The sequence below is a fragment of the Lithobates pipiens genome, unplaced genomic scaffold (assembly GCF_037356315.1).
Source record: "Lithobates pipiens isolate NorthernLeopardFrog02 unplaced genomic scaffold, aLitPip1_a1.2 Scaffold_8, whole genome shotgun sequence".
Lineage (NCBI taxonomy): Eukaryota > Metazoa > Chordata > Amphibia > Anura > Ranidae > Lithobates > Lithobates pipiens.
This window is the reverse complement of record NW_027507903.1, coordinates 349,714,299-349,736,793: the sequence shown is the minus strand read 5'-3', so window position 1 is coordinate 349,736,793 and position 22,495 is coordinate 349,714,299. Positions and strand designations below refer to the sequence as shown.

At 46.4% G+C, this 22,495-nt stretch overlaps 1 long non-coding RNA gene across 4 annotated transcripts in view; it reads right to left on the bottom strand.

Moving 5' to 3' along the window:
- Nucleotides 1-1,031: 1,031 nt before the first annotated feature.
- Nucleotides 1,032-22,495, bottom strand: part of LOC143963619 (uncharacterized) — a 463,825-nt gene continuing 442,361 nt past the window's right edge. For all 4 annotated transcript variants that reach the window (XR_013271009.1, XR_013271011.1, XR_013271010.1 and 1 more), the window contains 3 exons: nt 1,798-1,912; nt 1,333-1,487; nt 1,032-1,219 (listed from right to left, as the gene is read on the bottom strand). This is a non-coding gene — a long non-coding RNA (uncharacterized LOC143963619). The remainder of the gene's footprint in view (nt 1,220-1,332; nt 1,488-1,797; nt 1,913-22,495) is intronic.

Sequence of the window (22,495 nt, the reverse complement as noted above, 5' to 3'; positions counted from 1 at the left end):
AACCTGCCATGATCTTCTGTTCCTTCCTCTATTCATAGAAGCTTCCATGAATCAAAAGCACTTTATGAATGGAGGAAGTAGACCTTTCATTCATCCACCAACCCTTCCATTCCTTTTCATTCATAGCTTTTCATTCATTCATTTCATATAGTACAACTTCTATGAAAGGTGAAGGGGGGTGAAAAGGACAGGCATAGTCAGAACACTTGACGAGTGCTTGTGACAGGTCCCTCGGCTCAGTAAACGCAGATTACGGCAGCGAGGTATGGGAGGGGACAGAGTGGTGTTTATGGGTCACTATGAATTATGTGATGGACACAATTTTGCTACTTTTTTAATATTTATTTTCGGTAGATGTGAAGACCACAAAATGAGAGTACCGTTTAACCACTTCAGCCCCGGAAGGATTTACCCCCTTCCTGACCAGAGCGTTTTTTTTTTCGGCACTGCGTCAATTTAACTGACAATTGCGTGGCCATGCTCCCAAACAAAATTGAGGTCCTTTTTTTTACCACAAATAGAGTTTTCTTTTGGTGGTATTTGATCACCTCTACGGTTTTAATTTTTTGTGCTATAAACAAAAAAAAGAGCGACAATTTTGAAAAAAAACTCATTATTTTTTACTTTGTGCTATAATAAATATCCCCCAAAAATATATAAAAAAAAATTTTTTTCTCAGTTTAGGCCGATACGTATTCTTCTACATATTTTTGGTAAAAAACAAACAAACACAATAAGCGTTTATTGATTGGTTTGCGCAAAAGTTATAGTGTCTACAAAATAGGGGATAGTTTTATGGCATTTTTATTAATATTTTTTTTTTACTAGTAATGGTGGTGATCAGCGATTTTTATCGTGACTGCGACATTATGGTGGACACTTGATAGAAAGGATAAAAAAAAAAGCAAAAAAGAATCCCAATAATCGCAGGAAATTCTCAGTCACCACATCCCAAATAGATTTTGTACAAAAAGGAGAAAAACCCCCAATAAAATGGGACTTTATAAGTGACTGAAAACACGAGTTACAGATATTATTACAATATTTTATTAAATTCAAAAAGTATCTTTAAATATGCATATAAAGCATTAGAAGAATGCATCATCACAAACAGCACAATATGATACATAAAATGGCTCAAGCACACGTCCAACCCGACGATCGTTTCAGGCAGATCCTGCCCTTCTTCAGGGATTTCAAAAACCTTATACAGAGCCCACTAATAAAAAACACATATAAATATTAATGTATTAATTCACTTACTACTTACATTTAACAAAATATATCATAGTCAGAAGCATGGAGAGACATATACAAGTTGTTTTACATTACCAATAAAATTTGAATCTGTCTGATATTCCACGTGACATGTGATTATTTGAGACCCCGACAAGCTGGTATTCCTATGACCCTGAACGCCAATGAACCCCAACAAGGGTCACACAAATGGTCCACCTCAACCCGCCAGAAAGGGCCAAATAGATGTTCTGAAAAAAAAAAAAACACCCCACAATTAATCTTATCCAACCATATATATGTACATACCCATGTACTCCCATATCCTTACCTCCATCTCCTCTCACAAACACATCTACCCTTACATGACCAAACAAATCCATATCCACCTATATCAACACATATAAAACGCACCAAAAACAAAACACACACACATAAACATGTCCACAAAAAACCCTAACTATGCTCCCTCCTACATACACTCAAAACAACTCACATACGAATGCATCCATATGGCCAAGAAAAAAAAAAAAAAAAAAATATAAATCATTTTATATATACCTCAATTAGATATATGTCTCAAAATATCCCACCGATCAATCAATGTAATCTGTAAATGTCCGCCATGGACAAAGCAGCTGCAGTGGTAGAAATATATTCAACCGACTTAAAACAGCTGAAAAAGAAAATATACATTCAATGAAAATCCAAGGTGCTGTGTTGAGCTATCAACAAATAGCCAGACACCCATATATTAACCAGTTGCCGACCGCCGCACGCCGATGTACGTCGGTACAATGGCACGGGCAGGCATAAGGACATACATGTACGTCCCTTGCCTCCCGCGGGTCGGGGGCCCGATCGGGCCCCCGCCCGGTGCCTGCGGCGGTCGGTATTCGTACGGGAGCGATCCCGGACGAGGGGACGGCCATTCATTCATGGCCACCCCCTCGCGATCGCTCCCGACGAATAGAAATCCCCGGTGACATCACTTCCTCTCCTGTAATGTAAACACAGGAGAGGAAGTGATGTATTCTCTCCTCCGTGTCGGTATTTTTCGTTCCGACACGGAGGAGAGCGGATCAGTAAGTTGCACCAACACTCACACACACAGTAGAACATGCCAGGCACACTCACACCCCCCCTTTACCCCCCGATCACCCCCCCAATTACCCCTGCCCCCCAGTCACAGTGACACCAATGTCATTTTTTTTTTTTTTTTTTTTTGCATTGGTGTCATTTGTGACTGTAATAACTGTTAGGGCAGTTAGAGTTAGCCCCCTTTAGTTCTAATGTACCCCCCTAACCCCCCCAATAAAGGTTTAACCCCGTGATCACCCCCCGTCGCCAGTGTCACTAAGGCTGGGTTCACATTGCAGCGGTTTATGAGAACGAATGTGATTCGCACCGCACTGCAGTGCAAATCACATCCGATCTCTGTGCGATTCGAGTTCAGCCATTCGCCGCACCCGCCACACCCGCCGCACCCGCCGCAAATTCGCACGGGACCCTTTTTTTGGCCCGCAGCAGAATCGGATCGCATGGGTGTTCACACCATGCGATCCGAGTTTGCAGATCGCACTGCGATATGCGAACTGATCTGGGGGTGTCAGTAACATTTCACTGACACTCCCAGCAGTTCGCATAGGGCAGTGTGAACTGCCGCCGGGAGGCATGCGATGCGGGAACCCGCCGCGGATTCGCGGCGTTTCCGCATCGCTCCAGTGTGAACCCAGCCTAATAAGCGATCATTTTTCTGATCGCCGTATTAGTGTCACAGGTGACGCTAGTTAGGCAGGTAGGTATTTAGGTTCGCCGCAGCTTTTTATAGCGCCAGGGACCCCCATATACTACCGCATAAAGCCCCCTGATTGCCCCCTAGTTAACCCTTTCACCAGTGATCACCATATAACTGTTACAGGTGACGCTGGTTGGTTAGTTATTTTTTTATAGTTTCAGGGCACCCGCCATTTATTACCTAATAAAGGTTTAACCCCCTGATCACCCGGCGGGTGTCATTTGTGACTAATAACTGTTAGGGCAGTTAGGGTTAGCCCCCTTTAGTTCTAAGGTACCCCCCTAACCCCCCCAATAAAGGTTTAACCCCGTGATCACCCCCCGTCGCCAGTGTCACTAAGGCTGGGTTCACATTGCAGCGGTTTATGAGAACGGATGTGATTCGCACCGCACTGCAGTGCAAATCACATCCGATCTCTGTGCGATTCGAGTTCAGCCATTCGCCGCACCCGGCGCAAATTCGCACGGGACCCTTTTTTTGGCCCGCAGCAGAATCGGATCGCATGGGTGTTCACACCATGCGATCCGAGTTTGCAGATCGCACTGCGATATGCGAACTGATCTGGGGGTGTCAGTAACATTTCACTGACACTCCCAGCAGTTCGCATAGGGCAGTGTGAACTGCCGCCGGGAGGCATGCGATGCGGGAACCCGCCGCGCATTCGTGGCGTTCCCGCATCGCTCCAGTGTGAACCCAGCCTAATAAGCGATCGTTTTTCTGATCGCCGTATTAGTGTCACAGGTGACGCTAGTTAGGCAGGTAGGTATTTAGGTTCGCTGCAGCTTTTTATAGCGCCAGGGACCCCCATATACTACCGCATAAAGCCCCCTAATTGCCCCCTAGTTAACCCTTTCACCAGTGATCACCATATAACTGTTACAGGTGACGCTGGTTGGTTAGTTATTTTTTTATAGTTTCAGGGCACCCGCCATTTATTACCTAGTCTCACTAGTGTACCCCTAAATTTAGGGGTGTCTACTTTCCAAAATGGGGTCATTTGGGGGGGGTTTGTGCCATCTTGGCATTTTATGGCCTTCAAAACTGTAACGCCCTTAGAAAGCCTGAAGGCGGTGCTTGCTAGGCTGCGTGCTCGGATAAGGGTCTTTTATGGACCTGGGGGGGACACCCACGCCGTTTTTTTGGTGCAGGGCTTCCCCTTTAAGTTCATACCAGGCAACGGGGCCAGCGACGTGTCAATCTTGCCGCCAAAGGCGGCGTCATTGACTTTCTTTGCTAGTCCCGGCTACCTGGAGCCGCATTCAAAATGAATGGACTTTCCTCCGTGTGTCGGCAAGTCCGTTCATTTCAAAAGTACGGCGGACTCCCCACCGGAAAAGTCCAGTCGTGTGTGGGCAGGTCCACTCATTCGGAAAGTCTGGCTGATCGTGTGTTACTGTACCTTAGAACAAAGCCCTCCCGTTGTGCGCTGACATCTTCCCCCGGTCCTTCTTCTGGGCTTGCACACTCCGGCTGTGTGATTGTCCAGAGCCGCGATGATGTTCAGGCATGAAGCTCATCCCTCGGTTCTGACACAAAGCTCTGAAGTTCCGGCAAGGTATGCTGGACCTTCAAAGCGCATGCACTGATAATGTCACTGGCTGCATGCAGGGTTAATATCTCCTAAACGGTGCATGTTTAGAAGATTTTAATTTTACCTATAGGTAAGTCTTATTATAGACTTACCTGTAGATAAAAATTACAAAGTGAGCTTTACTACCGTTTTAAGGTCCCTTTGACACAACTCATCTCAATAAATTCAGGTAAACTGCTTGCAATTAAAAAAAAATTCAAAAAATTAGCTGCCTTAATGTGGGTCTTTTATAATATCCTGGAATTCAGCAATTATAAAATGTATATAAGAAAATATAGATCCAGAACCGTCATCAATCTTTATATATGGTTTTCATCAATCTTTTTATACTGTACGATTATATATACTGTATATGCCACCAATCAGAAGCCAGTGGCGGAATTATCAGGGTCGCACCAGTCGCATTTGCGACTGGGCCCTTGAGCAACGCCACTGTAAGGGGGCCCGCCGCCACCCGGGAGATAGTCATTTACGCGGAGTCCCGGTAAGCTCCGCCCATCCTTTCCGACTGCCCCGCCCATCCTCCCCGCCCATCCTCTGCTCCCGCACTCATCGGGGACAGTCCCCGCCCGCTTCGCCCATCCTCTCCGCCCATTCCCTCTGCCCGCAGTCTCCGCCCAAATTCTCTGTCCCCGCTTGCTCCGCCCATCGTCTCCGTCCACACCTTCAATCACAGGCCCCGCCCAGCCTCCCTGCTCACCCAAGCAAGACCGAGCAAGCAGGGGGAACCAAGTGATCTACAAGTGAGTGGCACCCATCTCTTGATCCCCCCTCCACACCACTGCTGCCACTGATACCCCCCACACCACCACAACTGCCACTGTTACCCCCCACACCGCTACAACTGCCACTGTTTCCCCCCCACACCACCACAACTGCCACTGATACCCCCCACACCACCACAACTGCCACTGATACCCCCCCACACCAGCACTACTGTCACTAATACCCCCACACCACCACAACTGCCACTGATACCCCTGCACACCACCACAACTGCCGCTGATACCCCGCACACTGCCACTGATACCCCCCACACCAGCACTACTGTCACTAATACCCCCACACCACCACAACTGCCACTGATACCCCGCACACCACCACAACTGCCACTGATACCCCCGCACACCACCACAACTGCCACTGATACCCCCCACACCCCCACAACTGCCACTGATACCACCCACACACCATCACAACTGCCACTGATACCACCCACACACCACCATTACTGCCACTGATACCACCCACACACCACCATTACTGCCACTGATACCCCCACACACCACCATTACTGCCACTGATACCCCCACACACCACCACTACTGCCACTGATACCCACCACACCACCACTACTGCCACTGATTCCCCCTCCCCCACACCACTACCATTTATACCCCCCACACCACCACAACCACTGCTGCCACTGATCCACCCCACCATGACCATCCAGCAACGACCATCCTTGCCACTGATACCATTCCCCTTCCCACCACTCATCCCATCCCACCCCCCCCACCATCACCCTCACCACGGATCCCATCTTCCCACCACCACTGCCACTCATCCCATCCCATCCCCCTCCAACCATCACCCTTGCCACTGATCCCATTCCCACCACCACATCTGCCACTCATCCCATTCAACCCCCCCCCCCATCACTGATCCCACCCCCCAACCACAACCCTTGCCACTGATCCCATCACCCTCACCGCTGCCACTCATGCTGCCACTCATCCCATTCCCCACCACTGCTGCCACTGATCCCATCCTCCCCACCGCTGCCACTCTTCCCATCCTCCCCACCGCTGCCACTCATCCCATCTCTCCCTCACCACTGCCACTCATCCCATCCCCCACCACCGATGCCACTGATCCTATCCCTCCTCAAACACCACTGCTGCCACTAATCCCATCCCCCACCCCCACCACTGGCACTCATCCCAGGGGCGTAACTACAGGGTTCACAATTGTGATAGCGCACATGTTGCCCCTGAACACCTAGATGGGGGAGGGGGCATTTAGAGGAACACATCCCCTCAATTTTTCTCCTGTAGCCACTAAAAGTCTGCTTCTCCTCCTCTCCCTCTGATAGGAATTAAGTAACTGCAGGAGGAAAATGGAGAGGATTTGTTCCCCCTCCTATCCAGGTCCTGCTGCCCCCGGGATCAGTCAGAAGAGCCCTGGCTGGAGGTCAGGGGGGCCCTCCATGGTTTCTTGCATCGGGGCCCTGAAGGTTCTAGTTACGCCACTGTCAGAAGCTACAAATTTAGAAGCAAGCAATCCATATCATTCTTATTATAGTAATCTACCACTAGATTTATTGTATATCTGTGTTTGAGCCAGAGGTAAAACAGTGGGTGTGTGCTCTCTACTAGGCCCAGAGACATTTGTAAAGGAAGTAATATAACACAAATTTTTCATTTGCATTCCCGGCTGACAGAAAGAATTCACTTCTAATATTTTAATTACACTAACAGTCTAACATAACATCCTACCTGTTTGAAATAGTTGCCCATATTAACCACTTGCCTACAGAACACTTAGACCCACTTCCTGCCCAGGCCATTTTCATAGCTGCCAACTGTCCCGAATTTCCCAGGACATTCCCGGGATTAGGACATTTGTCCTGAATTAATTTTGTCCCGGGAAATGTCCCGGGAAATTCGGTTTGTCCCGGGAAATTGAATTTCCGATCTTTTTGCCGCCGGCCGCTAGAGGTCCGCGGACGGCGGAGACAATGTGCCATTTTTAAGAAGACCAGAAGCTGGTCTTCAATAGAGACTAGCATTGCTGTGGCAATGTTGGTTCAAAGTCCCCGCGCGGGATGACGAGGGCCAGTGAGTCTGTGGAGGATCATGTCGGGGGCCAGTGAGTCTGTGGAGGATCATGTCGGGGGCCAGTGAGTCTGTGGAGGATCATGTCGGGGGCCAGTGAGTCTGTGGAGGATGATGTCGGGGGCCAGTGAGTCTGTGGAGGATCATGTCGGGGGCCAGTGAGTCTGTGGAGGATCATGTCGGGGGCCAGTGAGTCTGTGGATCATGTCAGGGGCCAGACTGTTTGCCGGGGGCCAGTCTGTGGATGTCGGGGGCCAGTCTGTGGATGTTGGGGGCCAGGCTGTGGATGTCGGGGGCCAGTCTGTTTGCCGGGGGCCAGTCTGTGGATGTTGGGGGCCAGTCTGTGGATGTCGGGAGCCAGTCTGTGGATGTCGGGGGCCAGTTTGTTTGCCGGGGGCCAATCTGTGGATGTTGGGGGCCAGTCTGTTTGTCGGGGGCCAGGCTGTGGATGTCAGGGGCCAGTCTGTTTGCCGGGGGCCAGTCTGTGGATGTCGGGGGCCAGGCTGTTAGCCGGGGGGCCAGGCTGTGGATGTCGGGGGCCAGTCTGTGGATGTCGGGGGCCAGTCTGTTTGCCAGGGGCCAGTCTGTGGATGTCGGGGGCTAGTCTGTTTGCCGGGGGCCAGTCTGTGGATGTCAGGGGCCAGTCTGTGGATGTTGGGGGCCAGTCTGTGGATGTCGAGGGCCAGTCTGTTTGCTGGGGCCAGTCTGTGGATGTCGGGGGCTAGTCTGTTTGCCGGGGGCCAGTCTGTGGATGTCGGGGGCCAGGCTGTGGATGTCAGGGGCCAGTCTGTGGATGTCGGGGGCCAGTCTGTGGATGTCTGGGGCCAGGCTGTGGATGTCAGGGGCCAGTCTGTTTGCTGGGGGCCAGTCTGTTTGCCAGGGGCCAGTCTGTGGATGTCGGGGGCTAGTCTGTTTGCCGGGGGCCAGTCTGTGGATGTCAGGGGCCAGTCTGTGGATGTCGGGGGCCAGTCTGTGGATGTCGGGGGCCAGGCTGTGGATGTTGGGGGCCAGTCTGTGGATGTCGGGGGGCCAGTCTGTGGATGTCGGGGGGCCAGTCTGTCTGGATGTCAGGGGAGCCAGTCTGTCTGGATGTCAGAGGAGCGCAGTCAGAGTCTGGATGTCAGAGGAGCACCAGATGTTAGGAGGGCTGATGGGGACACCGGATGTGAGGAGGGCTGCTCTGATGGACACCAGATGTGAGGAGGGCTGCTCTGATGGACACCGGATGTGAGGAGGGCTGCTCTGATGGACACCGCATGTGAGGAGGGCTGCTCTGATGGACACCGAATGTGAGAAGGGCTGCTCTGATGGACACCGGATGTGAGGAGGGCTGCTCTGATGGACACCGGATGTGAGGAAGGCTGCTTTGATGGACACCGGATGTGAGGAAGGCTGCTCTGATGGGGCATCGGATGTGAGGAAGGCTGCTCTGATGGGACATCGGATGTGAGGAAGGCTGCTCTGCTGGGGGCACCTGATGGCATCTGGTGGCAGGCAACGTGGCTAGTGATGCGCTCATGGCTCCCACTGATTCTGCATTATGGTGAGTTGAATGATTTCATTTCATATTACAATGTAATAATAGAAATAATGCACTTCAATCATCCTGACACCATAACAATCATGGCGCCGGGATGATTGAAGCGCTAACACCAGGTATTTGGAGTATCGTTATCTGCTGATTGTCAAACTCTGGAAAACACATTGCTATTGTGGTGTAGATTCGGGGGGCTGCTGTCCCTCCATTCCCCCACCCTCCCCCTCCCCCCTTTCCCTCTCTGCATTCATCTCAGACACTAACCACACCCCTTTGAGCCAAGCCCCATGTAAGCCACGCCCACTATTTTACGTAAACCACGCCCATATTTAGCCGCGGCGCTTAGCACGCCGCATTTTATCCTTTCCCTAGGCCACACCTATAACCACACGCCCCACCCCCTAATTATAACACAACTCCGCCTACTGCCAAAAAAGTGTCCCGAATTTTTTTTTTACAATGTTGGCAACTATGCATTTTTCAGCTTTCAGTGCTGTCGCTGAGTGATTAAATACCACCAAGAACTTTCTTTTTGTGGTATTTAATCACTGCTGGGTTTTTATTTTTTACAAAAAAAGACCAAAAATTTTGAAACAAATATTTTTTTTACTTAGTTTCTGTCAGTAAATTTTGTAACTAAGTAATTTTTCTCCTTCACTGATGTGCGCCGATGAGGCGGCACTGATGGGCACTGATAGGCACTGATAGGCTGAACTGGTGGGCATTGATGAGGTGGCACTTATGGGCACTGATGAAGCTGCACTGATTAGGTGGCACTGATGAGGAGGCACTAATATGCTGCACTTATGAGCACTGATAGGTGGCACTGATATGTTCCACTGATAGGCAGCACTGATGGGCACTGTTAGGTGGCACTGGGCACTAATAGGCGGCACTGGTGGGCACTGATATGCGGCACTGGTGGGCACTCATAGGCGGTGCTGATGGGCATTGATGGGTGGCACAGATGGGCAACACTGAAGGGCATTGACCAACAGCAGTGATGGGCACTGATGGCAGCTCTTCTCTCCACAAGATGGCAATAATACAAAAAAAAAATGTGCAGCTAGATTGGTGTCCATCTTGGAAAAATATTAGGCCGGGGGGGGGGGGGCATTTTCACCATGTGGGATTAATTTATTCCCCTTTATTTTTCTTTCACATTTTATTTTAACATCCCTGATGAAGCTCTTAATTGAGATAAACGTATAGGGTTTCTCTTGCTTTTGGGACACATTTGTTTATTTTTGGGGTTTCTTACACATGGTTTTATGGGGAGGGAAGTTTGATTTATGTTTTGGTAGTTGATGGTCAGTAGTTCTAGTAGCTTTTGAGGTAGCAAGACTTACCAATTTATTTACTCCAAAGCAAAATAGGTACCTTGAACTAGCCTATTGGATAGAGATAGTTTATTTGATGGGAAGGTAGGTTTGGAGACTATTACAGGGGAATTGAGGTACTCCAGAGTACTATAGGTACGTATAGCCAGCCTATTGGAAAGAGAGGGTTTACCTGATAGGCAGGCAAATTTACAGACCATTATATAGGAGTATTATTAAGATCTCTATACTGGAATATTGTTCTAGGTATGCCAGTTATTTATTCATAGCCTATCAACAGTCAGTGAGAAGAAATAGTACAGGCAGAGATGAATGTAGCAACTTATCCAGCAACCTCGGAAGTTTTAGTAACCACTTCCACTGTCTATTGATTAGATAGGGTGAAGCAAGTGAAGCAGGGTAGAGCTTAGTAGCTCATTTACTCACTGCAAATCTTTTGGTCCCCACACTACTCAATTGTTATAGAGGACATTAGTTACATAGTTACATAGTAGGTGAGGTTGAAAAAAGTACATCAAGTCCAACCCATGTGTGTGATTATAAGTCAGTATTACATTGTATATCCCTGTATGTTGTGGTCCTTAAGGTGCCTATATAATAGTTTCTTGAAAACCGCCTGTGGAAGGGAATTCCACATCTTTTCCGCTCTTAGCCCTTGTACACACGGTCGGACATTCCGACAACCAAATCCGTCTGATTTTGTCCGACGGATTTTGTCCGAAACTGTTGCATACACACAGTCGGACAAAGTTGTAAAAAAATCTGATCGTACTTAACGTGATGACGTTATTTCATTAGGATGAGACTACGTTTAGGCTAGTAGCCAATAGCTTTGGTCTAGGAATTTGATCTGAGCATGCGTGGCACTTTGTCCAATCGGAATTCTCTACACATGATCGGACAAAGTCCGATCGGATCATGTTGTCGGAAAACTTTATAGCCCAGCTGGAAAACTTGGTCCGTCAGATACTCCGACGGAAACAGTCCGATGGAGCCCACACACTGTCGGATTATCCGACAACACGGTCCTATCGGACATTGTCCATCGGAATGTCCGACCGTGTGTACAAGGGCTTACAGTGAAGAACCCTCTAGACAGTTTAAGGTTAGACCTCTTGTCTTCTAATTTTAATGAGTGGCCATGTGTCTTGTTAATCTCCCTTCTGCGAAAAAGTTTTATCCTTATTGTGGGGTCACCAGTATGGTATTTGCATATTGAAATCATATCCCCTCTCAAGCATCTCTTCTCCAGAGAGAATAAGTTCAGTGCTCACAACTTTTCCTCATAACTAATATCCTCAGGACCCTTTATTAGCTTTGTTGCCCTTCTTTGTACTCGCTCCATTTCCAGTACATCCTTCCAGAGGACTGGTGCCCAGAACTGGACAGCATACTCTAGGTGCGGCCAGACCAGAGTCTTGTAGAGCGGGAGAATTATCATTTTACCTCTGGAGTTGATCCCCTTTTTAATGCATGCCAATATTCTGTTTGCTTTGTTAGCAGCAGCTTGGCATTGCATGCCATTGTTGAGCCTATCATCTACTAGGACCCCCAGGTCCTTTTCCATCCTAGATTCCCCCAGAGGTTCTCCCCCCAGTGTACAGATTGCCTTCATATTTTTGCCACCCAAATGCATTATTTAAAATTTTTCTACATTGAACCTCATTTGCCATGTAGTTGCCCACCCCAATAAAATTTGTTCAGATCCTTTTGCAAGGTTTCCACATACTACGGAGAAGTTATTGCCCTGCTTAGCTTAGTATCATCTGCAAATAGAGAGATTGAACTGTTTACTCCATCCTCCAGGTCGTTTATGAACACATTAAATATGATAGGTCCCAGCACAGAACCCTGGGTCACCCCACTACCCACTCCTGACCATTCCGAGTACTCCCCATTTATCACCACCCTCTGAACTCACCCTTGTAGCCAGGTTTCAATCCATGTACTCACCCTATGGTCCATGCCAACGGACCTTATTTTGTACAGTAATCGTTTATGGGGAACTGTGTCCACAGGCCTTCCTTTATCTAGATGGCAACTCACCTCCTCATAGGAGGTTAATAGATTGGTTTGGCAAGAACGATTCTTCATGAATCCATGCTGATTACTGCTAATGATACTGTTCTCATTACTAAAATCTTGTATACAGCCCCTTATCATCCCCTCCAAGAGTTTACATACTATTGATGTTAGGCTAACTGGTCTGTAATTCCCAGTGATGTATTTTGGGCCCTTTTTAAATATTGGTGCTACATTGGCTTTTCCCCAATCAGCTGGTACCATTCCAGTCAGTAGACTGTCAGTAAAAATTAGGAACAATAGTCTGGCAATTACTTGACTGAGTTCTCTAAGTACCCTCGGGTGCAAGATATCTGGTCCTGGTGATTTATTAATGTTAAGTTTCCCAAGTCTAATTTTAATTCTGTCCTCTGTTAATCATGGAGGTGCTTCCTGTGATGTGTCATGAGGATAAACACTGCAGTTTTGGTTACTGAAGCCCCCCGATTCCCTCGTGAAGACTGAGGAGAAGAATAAATTCAATACCTTCGCCATCTCTCCATCCTTTGTAACCAGATGTCCTTCCTCATTCTTTATGGGGCCAATGTGGTCTGTCCTCCTTTTTTTAATGTTTACATACTTAACCACTTCAGCCCCGGACCAATTGTCAGCCTAAGGACCAGAGGTCTTTTTACAATTTCGCACTGGACTGCTTTAACTGGTAATTGCGTGGTCATGCAATGTTGTACCCAAACGAAATTTGCGTCCTTTTCTTCTCACAAATAGAGCTTTCTTTTGATGGTATTTGATTGCCTCTGCGATTTTTATTTTTTGCGATATAAATGGAAAAAGACCTAAAATTTCGAGAAAAAAAATATATTTTCTACTTTTTGCTATAAGAAAAATCGAATAAACTCAATTTTAGTCATACATTTAGGGCAAAATGTATTCAACCACACGTCTTTAGTAAAAAAAATGTCAATAAGCGTATATTTATTGATTTGCGCAAAAGTTATAGCGTCTACAAACTAGAGTACATTTTCTGGAATTTACACAGCTTTTAATTTATGACTGCCCATCTCATTTCTTGAGGTGCTAAAATGGCAGGGCAGTACAAACCCCCCCAAATGACCCCATTTTGGAAAGTAGACACCCCAAGGAAATTGCTGAGGGGCATGTTGAGCCCATTGAATATTTTTTTTTGTCCCAAGTGATTGAATAATGACACAAAAAAAAAAAAGTTTACAAAAAGTTGTCACTAAATGATATATTGCTCACACATGCCATAGTTATATGTGGAATTGCACCCCAAAATATATTGGGCAAGATATTTTGGAAAGTAGACACCCCAAGCTATTTACTGAGAGGCATGTTGAGTCCATGAAATATTTTATATTTCACCACAAGTTGCAGGAATATTATAATTTTTTATTTTTTTGCACAAAGTTGTCACTAAATGATATATTGCTCACACATGCTATGGGCATAAGTGAAATTACACCCCAAAATAAATTCTGCTGCTTCTCCCGAGTACGGGGATACCACATGTGGGGGACTTTTTGGGAGTCTAGCCACGTACGGGAACCCGAAAACCAAGCACTGCCTTCAGGATTTAAATATAAAACGCTACAAAAAAAAAACTGTTAGCGATGGCAGGGATCAGGCCTGACTCTGCGAACGCTGCAGTTATGTGTTTAGTGTTTTGTAAGTGACAGTGATCGATCGATACTGCACTTGGGTGGGCTGAGCGGAGGGGCAAAACGCAGGTACCAGCAGGTATCTTGGCTGATCCCGCTAACAATGCGTTTTTTTGGAACCCTAAACTGCTGGGGACGCTAGTATAGATCTGATCAGATCAGATATTGATCTGTTCAGATTCTATACCACTACGGGATGTTTATGCTTTGCGCGTGGGTGTTAGCGGTACTGACACTAACCTAGCGCTGCCTGGGGCGACGCAGACCCTGACCCTAAAACCTAATTGATATCACCCGCCGGGTGATCAGGGGGTTAAACCTTTATTGGGTAATAAATGGTGGGTGCCCTGATGCTATAAAAAGCAAACTAACTAACCAGAGTCACCCGTAACACTTATATGGTGATCACTGGTGAAAGGGTTAAATAGGGGCAATCAGGGGGTTAAAACCTTTATTAGGTAGTATATGGGGGTCCCTGGCGCTATATAAAAACCTGACGGTTAACCTAAATAACTAACTGGCTAACCAGCGTCACCAGTGGCACTTATACGGTGATCGCTGGTGAAAGGGTTAACTAGGGGCAATCATGGGGTTAAAACCATTATTGGGTAGTATATGGGGGTACCTAGCGCTATAAAAACCTGGCGGTGAACCTAAAAAAATAACTAGTTACCTAGCGCCATCAGTGACACTAATGCAGCGATCAGAAAAACGATTACTTAGTGACACTGGCAAAAGGGGGTGAAAGGGTTAACTAGGGGCAATCAGGGGGTTAAAACCATTATTGGGTAGTATATCGGGGTACCTAGCGCTATAAATACCTGGCGTGAACCTAAAAAAATAACTAGCTACCTAGTGGCACTAGTGACACTAATGCAGCGATCAGATAAACGATTGCTTAGTGACACTGGCAAAAGGGGGTGAAAGGGTTAACTCTAGGGGCAATCAGGGGGTTAAACCTTTATTGGGGGGGTAGGGGGCTACCCTGGACCTAACACTAACTGCCCTGACAGTTTTTACTGTCACAACTGACACTAAATGCAGTGATCAGTAAATAAATGATCACTGCAATCAGTGACACTGTGACTGGGAGGGGGGGGGGGGGGTTGTGTGCCTATGTGTACGATACCAAATGGTATGATTTTCATTTAGTCAGTACAGTTGTTCAAAAATACAATACAAATACAGGGGCGTGGCCGGCAGCCTGAGGAGATGGCTGCACTGTGATCCAACTCCGGCTCCACGGGATCTAACGGGCAACACACAGCGACAGTAGACGCCTCAAAACATCACCTGTCACCAGATTCAGAGCCAGAGAGGTAGAAGCGGCATGAAGGGGAAGAGAAAGGTTTGTGAAAGGCCCCGCAGACTCACTTATTTCTACAGGCTGACTGAGACATGGACTTCACAAGATGGTGCCGGCACCACCTGATTCTCACAGAGAAGAACAGGGGCAGCTGCATCCTCAAAGAAAATCTCCCTGCAATCTCACTATGCAGCTCAAGACAGCGGAGAACGTTCTCCTCCCTCCACATTCAATAGCCCAGTGAAACAAAGGAGGAAACTAATAGCCGACGGTGACACAGTGAGTGAATCCTCCCTTTATACTGACACTCTCACTGACACAAATGGCTTCAGTGAAAAGCTGGATGCTTTCCCTACAGTGGGTCCGTCAGCCCAAATTAGACTCTGATCTTAAATATATGCAGATCACACTACGTGGAGCACTGCAGCATGACATGTCAAACTTCATGAGACAAACAAATAGAGGGATTGAAGCCACAGGAGACAGAGTGGACTTAGAGAATAAAATGAGCGACAACACGCTAGCACATAATGAGGTAGTAGACACCCTTTATGATCGAACAGAAGAAATCCGCAACATGAGAATCAAAATGGTGAAGGTCGAGGACCATTCCAGAACAATGTAAAATTTAGAGGCATCCCGGAAATGGTCTCCCCGGCAGAACTCCGTCTATATTTGCAGAAAATGATAGCCAAACTGCTTCCAGCAACAAAAACCCAAGAATTGGTGATAGACAGGGCTCACCGCCTCCCAAAACCATCCTATCTACCAGATCACGAGAGATGTGATAGCTAGGATCCATTACTTCCACATTAGGGATGAGCCGAACACCCCCCTGTTCGGTTCGCACCAGAACCTGCGAACAGACCTAAACTTCATGTGAACTTTAGAACCCTATTAAAGTCTATGGGACTTGAACGTTCACAATCTAAAGAGCTGATTTTAAAGGCTAATATGCAAGTTACTGTCCTAAAAAGTGTTTGGGGGCCTGGGTCCTGCCCCAGGGGACATGGATCAATGCAAAAAAAAGTTTTTCTTTTTCTGCAGTTTTTTCAGGAGCAGTGGATTTAATTATGATTAAAGTGAAACAATAAAAGTGTAATATTCCTTTAAATTTTGTAGCTGGGGGGTGTCTATAGTATGCCTATGAGGGGGCGCATGTTTCCCGTGCTTAGAACTGTCCCTGCACAAAGTGTCATTTGTGCAGGAAAAAAAGTATTTTAAAATCACTTGTGGCTATATTGTCAGCTCCCGTAATACAGAGAACACTCAATTCTCTGTATTAGCTGACAATTCATTCATTAATTAAAAAAAAAAAAAGTGTGGGGGTTCCCCTAAATTCAATTACCAGGCCCTTCAGGTCTGGTATTTATATTAAGGGGAACCCCGCATCAAATTAAAAAAAAATTGATGTGGGGTCCCCCTAAATATCCATACCAGACCCTTTATCCGAGCACGCAACCTGGCAGGCTGCAGGAAAAGAGGGGGGGACAAGAGAGTGCCCCCCCTCCTGAACCATACCAGGCCACATGTCCTCAACATTGGGAGGATGCTTTGGGGGTCTGTGACCCCTCAAAGCACCTTGTCCCCATGTTGATGGGGAGAAGGGCCTCATCCCCACAACCCTGAGCGGTGGTTGTGGGGGTCTGTGGGCGGGGGGCTTATCAGAATCTGGAAGCCCCCTTTAACAAGAGGACCCCCAGATCCCGCCCCCCCCCTGTTTGAAATGGTAAGGGGGTACAAAAGTACCCCTACCATTTCACAAAGAAAGTGTAAAAATGGTTAAATAAGACAAACACACTTTTGAAAAATTCCTTTATTAAAAATAAAAAAAAGATTCCAGCAGTGCTAATCCACTCTTGCTATCCAACGACGGATCTCTGGGGTCCAGTGATGGATGATCATATCCAGCGACGGGGCATCTCTCAGTCCAGCGCTGTCTATGCATCCATCTTCTGTCTCCACTGCGGAGACACTGCGGGGATCCCAGCGCTGACGTTTCTTATATTAGGAGGGCGGGGCCACCCGTCACCTGACCCCGCCCCCTCTTTCTTTGTGAAATGGTAGGGGTACTTTTGTACCCCCTTACCATTTCAAACAGGGGGGCCAGGATCCAGACCCCCACAACCACCGCTCAGGGTTGTGGGGATGAGGCCCTTCTCCCCATCAACATGTGGACAAGGTTCTTTGAGGGGTCACAGACCCCCAAAGCATCCTCCCAATGTTGAGGACATGTGGCCTGGTACGGTTCAGGAGGGGGGGCCGCTCTCTCACCCCCCCTCTTTTCCTGCGGTCTGCCAGGTTGCGTGCTCGGATAAAGGGTCTGGTATGGATTTTTAGGGGGGCCCCACGTCAAATTTTTTTTTACATTTGATGCGGGGGTTCCCCTTAATATCCATACCAGACCTGAAGGGTCTTTTATGGATATTTAGGGGGACCCCCACGTCATTTTTTTTTTATTTGACACTGGGTTCCCCTTAATATCCATACCAGACCTGAAGGGCCTGGTAATTGAATTTAGGGGAACCCCCACGCTTTTTTTTTTTTTTTTAAATCAATGAATGAATTAATTGTCGGCTAATACAGAGAACACTCATTGAGTGTTCTCTATATTACGGGAGCCGACAATATAGCCGCAAGTGATTTTAAAATTCTTTTTTTCCTGCACAAATGACACTTTGTGCAGGGACAGTTCTAAGCACGGGAAACATGCGCCCCTTCATAGGCATACTATAGACACCCCCCAGCTACAAAATTTAAAGGAATATTACACTTTTATTGTTTCACTTTAATCATTATTAAAATCACTGCTCCTGAAAAAACTGCAGTTTTTAAAACTTTTTTTGCATTGATCCATGTCCCCTGGGGCAGGACCCAGGTCCCCAAACACGTTTTAGGACAGTAACTTGCATATTAGCCTTTAAAATTAGCAGTTTAGATTTCTCACATAGACTTGTATAGGGTGTTCCGGCTTTTCAAATTTGCAGCGAACAGCCCAAATTGTTCACTGTTCGCTGAACAAGCTCGAAGCTCATCCCTATTCCACATTAAGGACCAACTCATGCATTTCTCCCACAAATGCAACTCTTTACCAGAACCATATTCTGGAATTTCACTATATATAGATCTCTCGCAAGCAACCATACAAGCCTGCAAAAACCTCATCACCATTACAAAGATCCTGAGAAACAACAATATTCTCTATGAATGGAAATTTCCGACTAAGTTGTCCACTGAAAGAAACAACAAAACCTCGATTGTAACCACTCTAGACAAACGTCTGGAGCTAATGAAATCTTGGGGACTCCTCCCACAAAATTAAGAGGATATCACGGACCTGACGAAGAACACCTGAGCTCTCTAGATCAGACCTACGCTCCAGCCCTAAATCCTTATGGCTCTGCTGGTATAAAGAAAACCACCATATTGAATACTAAGATCCTGTCCGGTTGTACTTTATATTCCCCCATTGGATATGTGTATAGGGATCACCTGAACCCTAAACGTTCTCTTTCATCAGCAAGAATGGGAATACAACACTGCATGTATCCTGTTTTTTCTTCCTTTTTTTATTTGTTTTTTATTTCTGTTACCACATTTGCCCTTTCCTCATCAAAACAACATGCTTATTTTGAAGACAAATCACTCAATCGCAATCTAATTCACTTCAATGGTACTTAAGTTCTTATCATTGAATACCAAAGGTCTCAATAGCCCCTACAAGAGAAGGGCACTATGGAAAGAAGCAGAAAACCACTGCTGTGACGTGTTATGTGTGCAGGAGACTCGCTGCACAACTTCCCAGTTGCAATCACAAACACTTCCCACACATCTACCAAGCCAATTATAATAATAATAAAAAAAAAGAGGCGTTATGGTAGCCATAAGAGACTCAATATCCTTTAAATTACATGCTTCACTGGTGGATGAAGAAGGTAGATATGTAATCCTAGTTGTGGAGCTAAACGGAATCCTTTACACCCTAGTAAATATCTACGCCCCCAACAGACATCAAAGAAGGTTCATCAGAAGGACTTTGGCCAAAGCTTGCTTAGTCCAAAAAGGCCAACTATTAGTGTGTGGAGACTTCAACATCCCAAATGGGCCTGGAAATGGACACCACATAAAGGAAGCCCACATGGAACGCAGGACATGTCAGAGAGAGACTACACATTCTTCTCTAATCCCCACAATATCTACTCAAGAACTGATTGCTTTATTACAGATAAAAATATTCTTCTGAGGGTTACTAGGGCAACATTTTTTAATTTTGCATGGTCCGACCATGCCCCATCTCTCACACCCAGAATATATAATGGAGTTGAGGACAAAGCTGGATGAGCTATTTTTATTTAATTTGGGGTCCTCCAGCAGTGTATTCAATCTCTGGTGCACCCACAAGGCTTTCGTTAGGGGTGTGTTGATGGCCTCAAGAGATGGCCTCTAGAGATGGCCTCTAGAGAGAGGAAAAAGAGAAGCTTACACATCTCCACCCTACTTGCTGAAATACCCTTACTGGAAAATCAGCACAAAAAAATCTCAATTTTGATTGGGCCCTGGGCAAACAATTTCTTGGGGCCCCCCTCCATTCTGAGACATACAAAAAAACAGCAGGTAGACTCAAAATCAGTTTACTGCAGCAGAACACGCAGCGATTGCAATTGTTTTCCAGAGGTTACAGCCTATCCTTACCGCTCACTGGCTGGTTGCTAGAGGTTACAACACATCATTTCTGCTTGCCGATTGGTTGCTAGAGGTGACTGCACATTATTACTGCGCACTGATTGGTTGCTAGGGGTTACAGCACATCATTACCACTTACTGATTGGTTGCTAGAGATTAAAGCAGATCACTACTGTTCGCTGATTGATTGCTACAGATTAATGCACATCATTACCACTCACTGAGCAGTGGAGCAATCCCAAATAAAAAAAACTGCACATTAATACACATACTACAGGAGACAACCAGAGACTGCGGACATACTGCAGGAGACAACCAGAGACTGCGGACATACTGCAGGAGACAACCAGAGACTGCGGACATACTGCAGGAGACAATCAGAGTTATTTATTACTCATACAATGACATAATTATCCAATCCTTTCTCCCTTTTAAAAAAAAAATTATATTTTGTATGTAATTTTATGTAATAAATAATTTATTTTATATAAGTTTTATGTTGTTGTGTATCAGTACCGAGATAGTCCACCATACCCAACTGGGCAGGAATTATTTGTAGGGTTAGCCTCAGCAACTACCCTTCTAGTCCCACAATCCCCTGTTTCTCTCCCTTTAGATTGTAAAGTGCTGCACAACCTGTTGGCACTATATAAATCAATAACATTAATGAAAAAACTACAAGTACTGTTTTCCACTGCGATCATGCTCCCAGCACACAGTTCATTCAGTTTTCCTCTAGTTTTATAATAGAAAGCACAAACGCGTATACAGGCAGATCGCAAGAGGAAGACAGGAGCCTGACATTGCACCTTCAATCTGCAGATCGCAGGTGCAATGCTCTGCACAGGTTGCAGTTAAAAAAAAAAAAGCACATTTTTTTTACCTGAAAAAATATGTCCATTTGTTTTTTTCTGGAAGGTGAACTTACCCTTTAACATCTTTGATTCAGTCATGTGACTGTTGTTTTAAAATCTCATTGGAGCTGACAACATAACTTACAAATAAAAATGATGTGAATTTATATATATATATATATATATATATATATATATATATATATATATAAAAATATATGAGTAAATTATCAGCACTATATATGTACCTCAAATAATTAGGATTGTTATCCTGGTGGAATTGTCAGTGCAGCCTTGCTCACACCATGTGCTCCATGTACACAAAACCTCACTGGGAGAATGACAGCCCGGTGGGTGTACCTACCCCACCTCCCAGCCAAGTCACAGGCAGTTTGCGAATACTGTCTGCTTCAGCACTATTTCTGATTGGACGCTGCTGTATTTCGAGGACCATCTTCTGTGTTTAAGGGAGACAACCTGCCATCTATGAGAGTTCGTCTTCATTAAAAGCCAGTATAGAGGGGGCGGGGACGGGAGCTCCACTGACAATTCCACTCCAATCACTGGCTCTCACTACAGCCACTCCGTTCTCTGCACACAGGCTGCATGGGGCTGGGGTCAGAGCGTCAGTGGAGCTCCCGGCCAAGCCCCTCTCTGCTGGAGGGGACGGGGCCAGGAGCTCCACTGACGCTTCCACTCCAATCACTGGCTCTCACTATAGCCGCTCTGTTCTCGGCACACAGGCTGCATGGGGCGGGGTCAGAGCGTCAGTGGAGCTCCCGGCAACGCCCCTCTCTGCTGGCTAGCATAGGAATACAGCCTTCTGTGCACTCTGCAATGCCATCATTTGGGGCCCCAATTCATGGGTAGCGCGGGGCTCCCAACAAAGATTGGGCTCAGGGCAGGTGCCCCGTTTGCCCTGCGCTAAAGACGGTCCTGCATAGAATGCCTGATAGTGCTCCCTGCATTTTGGGCCTCTGTATGTGACCAGGCTGTGTAAAAGCCTCCCACATGTGGTATCGTCCTACTAAGGAGGAGTAGGAGAATCTATCTTTGGGAGTAATTTTTTGTATGTACATGCTATGTGTTATACCGCGTACACGCGATCGGAATTCCGACCAGAAAAAGACAGATGAGAGCTTTTCATCGGAAAATGCGACCGTGTGTATGCTCCATCGGAATTTAGCTGTCCGAATTTCCGCCAGCCAAAAATTGATAGCATGTTCACAATTTTTCAGATGGAAAAACTTTCTATCAGTAATTCCGATCATGTGTATGCAATTCCGACAAGCCGAAAATCACGCATGCTCAGATTCAACTACAAGACAGAAGCTATTGACTACTGGCTATTGAACTTCCCTTTTCTAGTCCCGTCGTACGTGTTGTACGTCACCGCGTTATAAACGATTGGAATTTGATGTGACCGTGTGTAGGCAAGACAGCTTGAGCCGAATTCCATCGGAATTCCGTCGGGAAAACCATCAGAACTTTTTCCGACGAGAATTCCGATCGTGTGTACGTGGCATTAGAAATATTGTATAAATGGACAACTTTGTGAAAAAAAAAAAATGCGTTTTCATTTTCTTTCCACATTTTCCATAAACTTGTAAAAAAA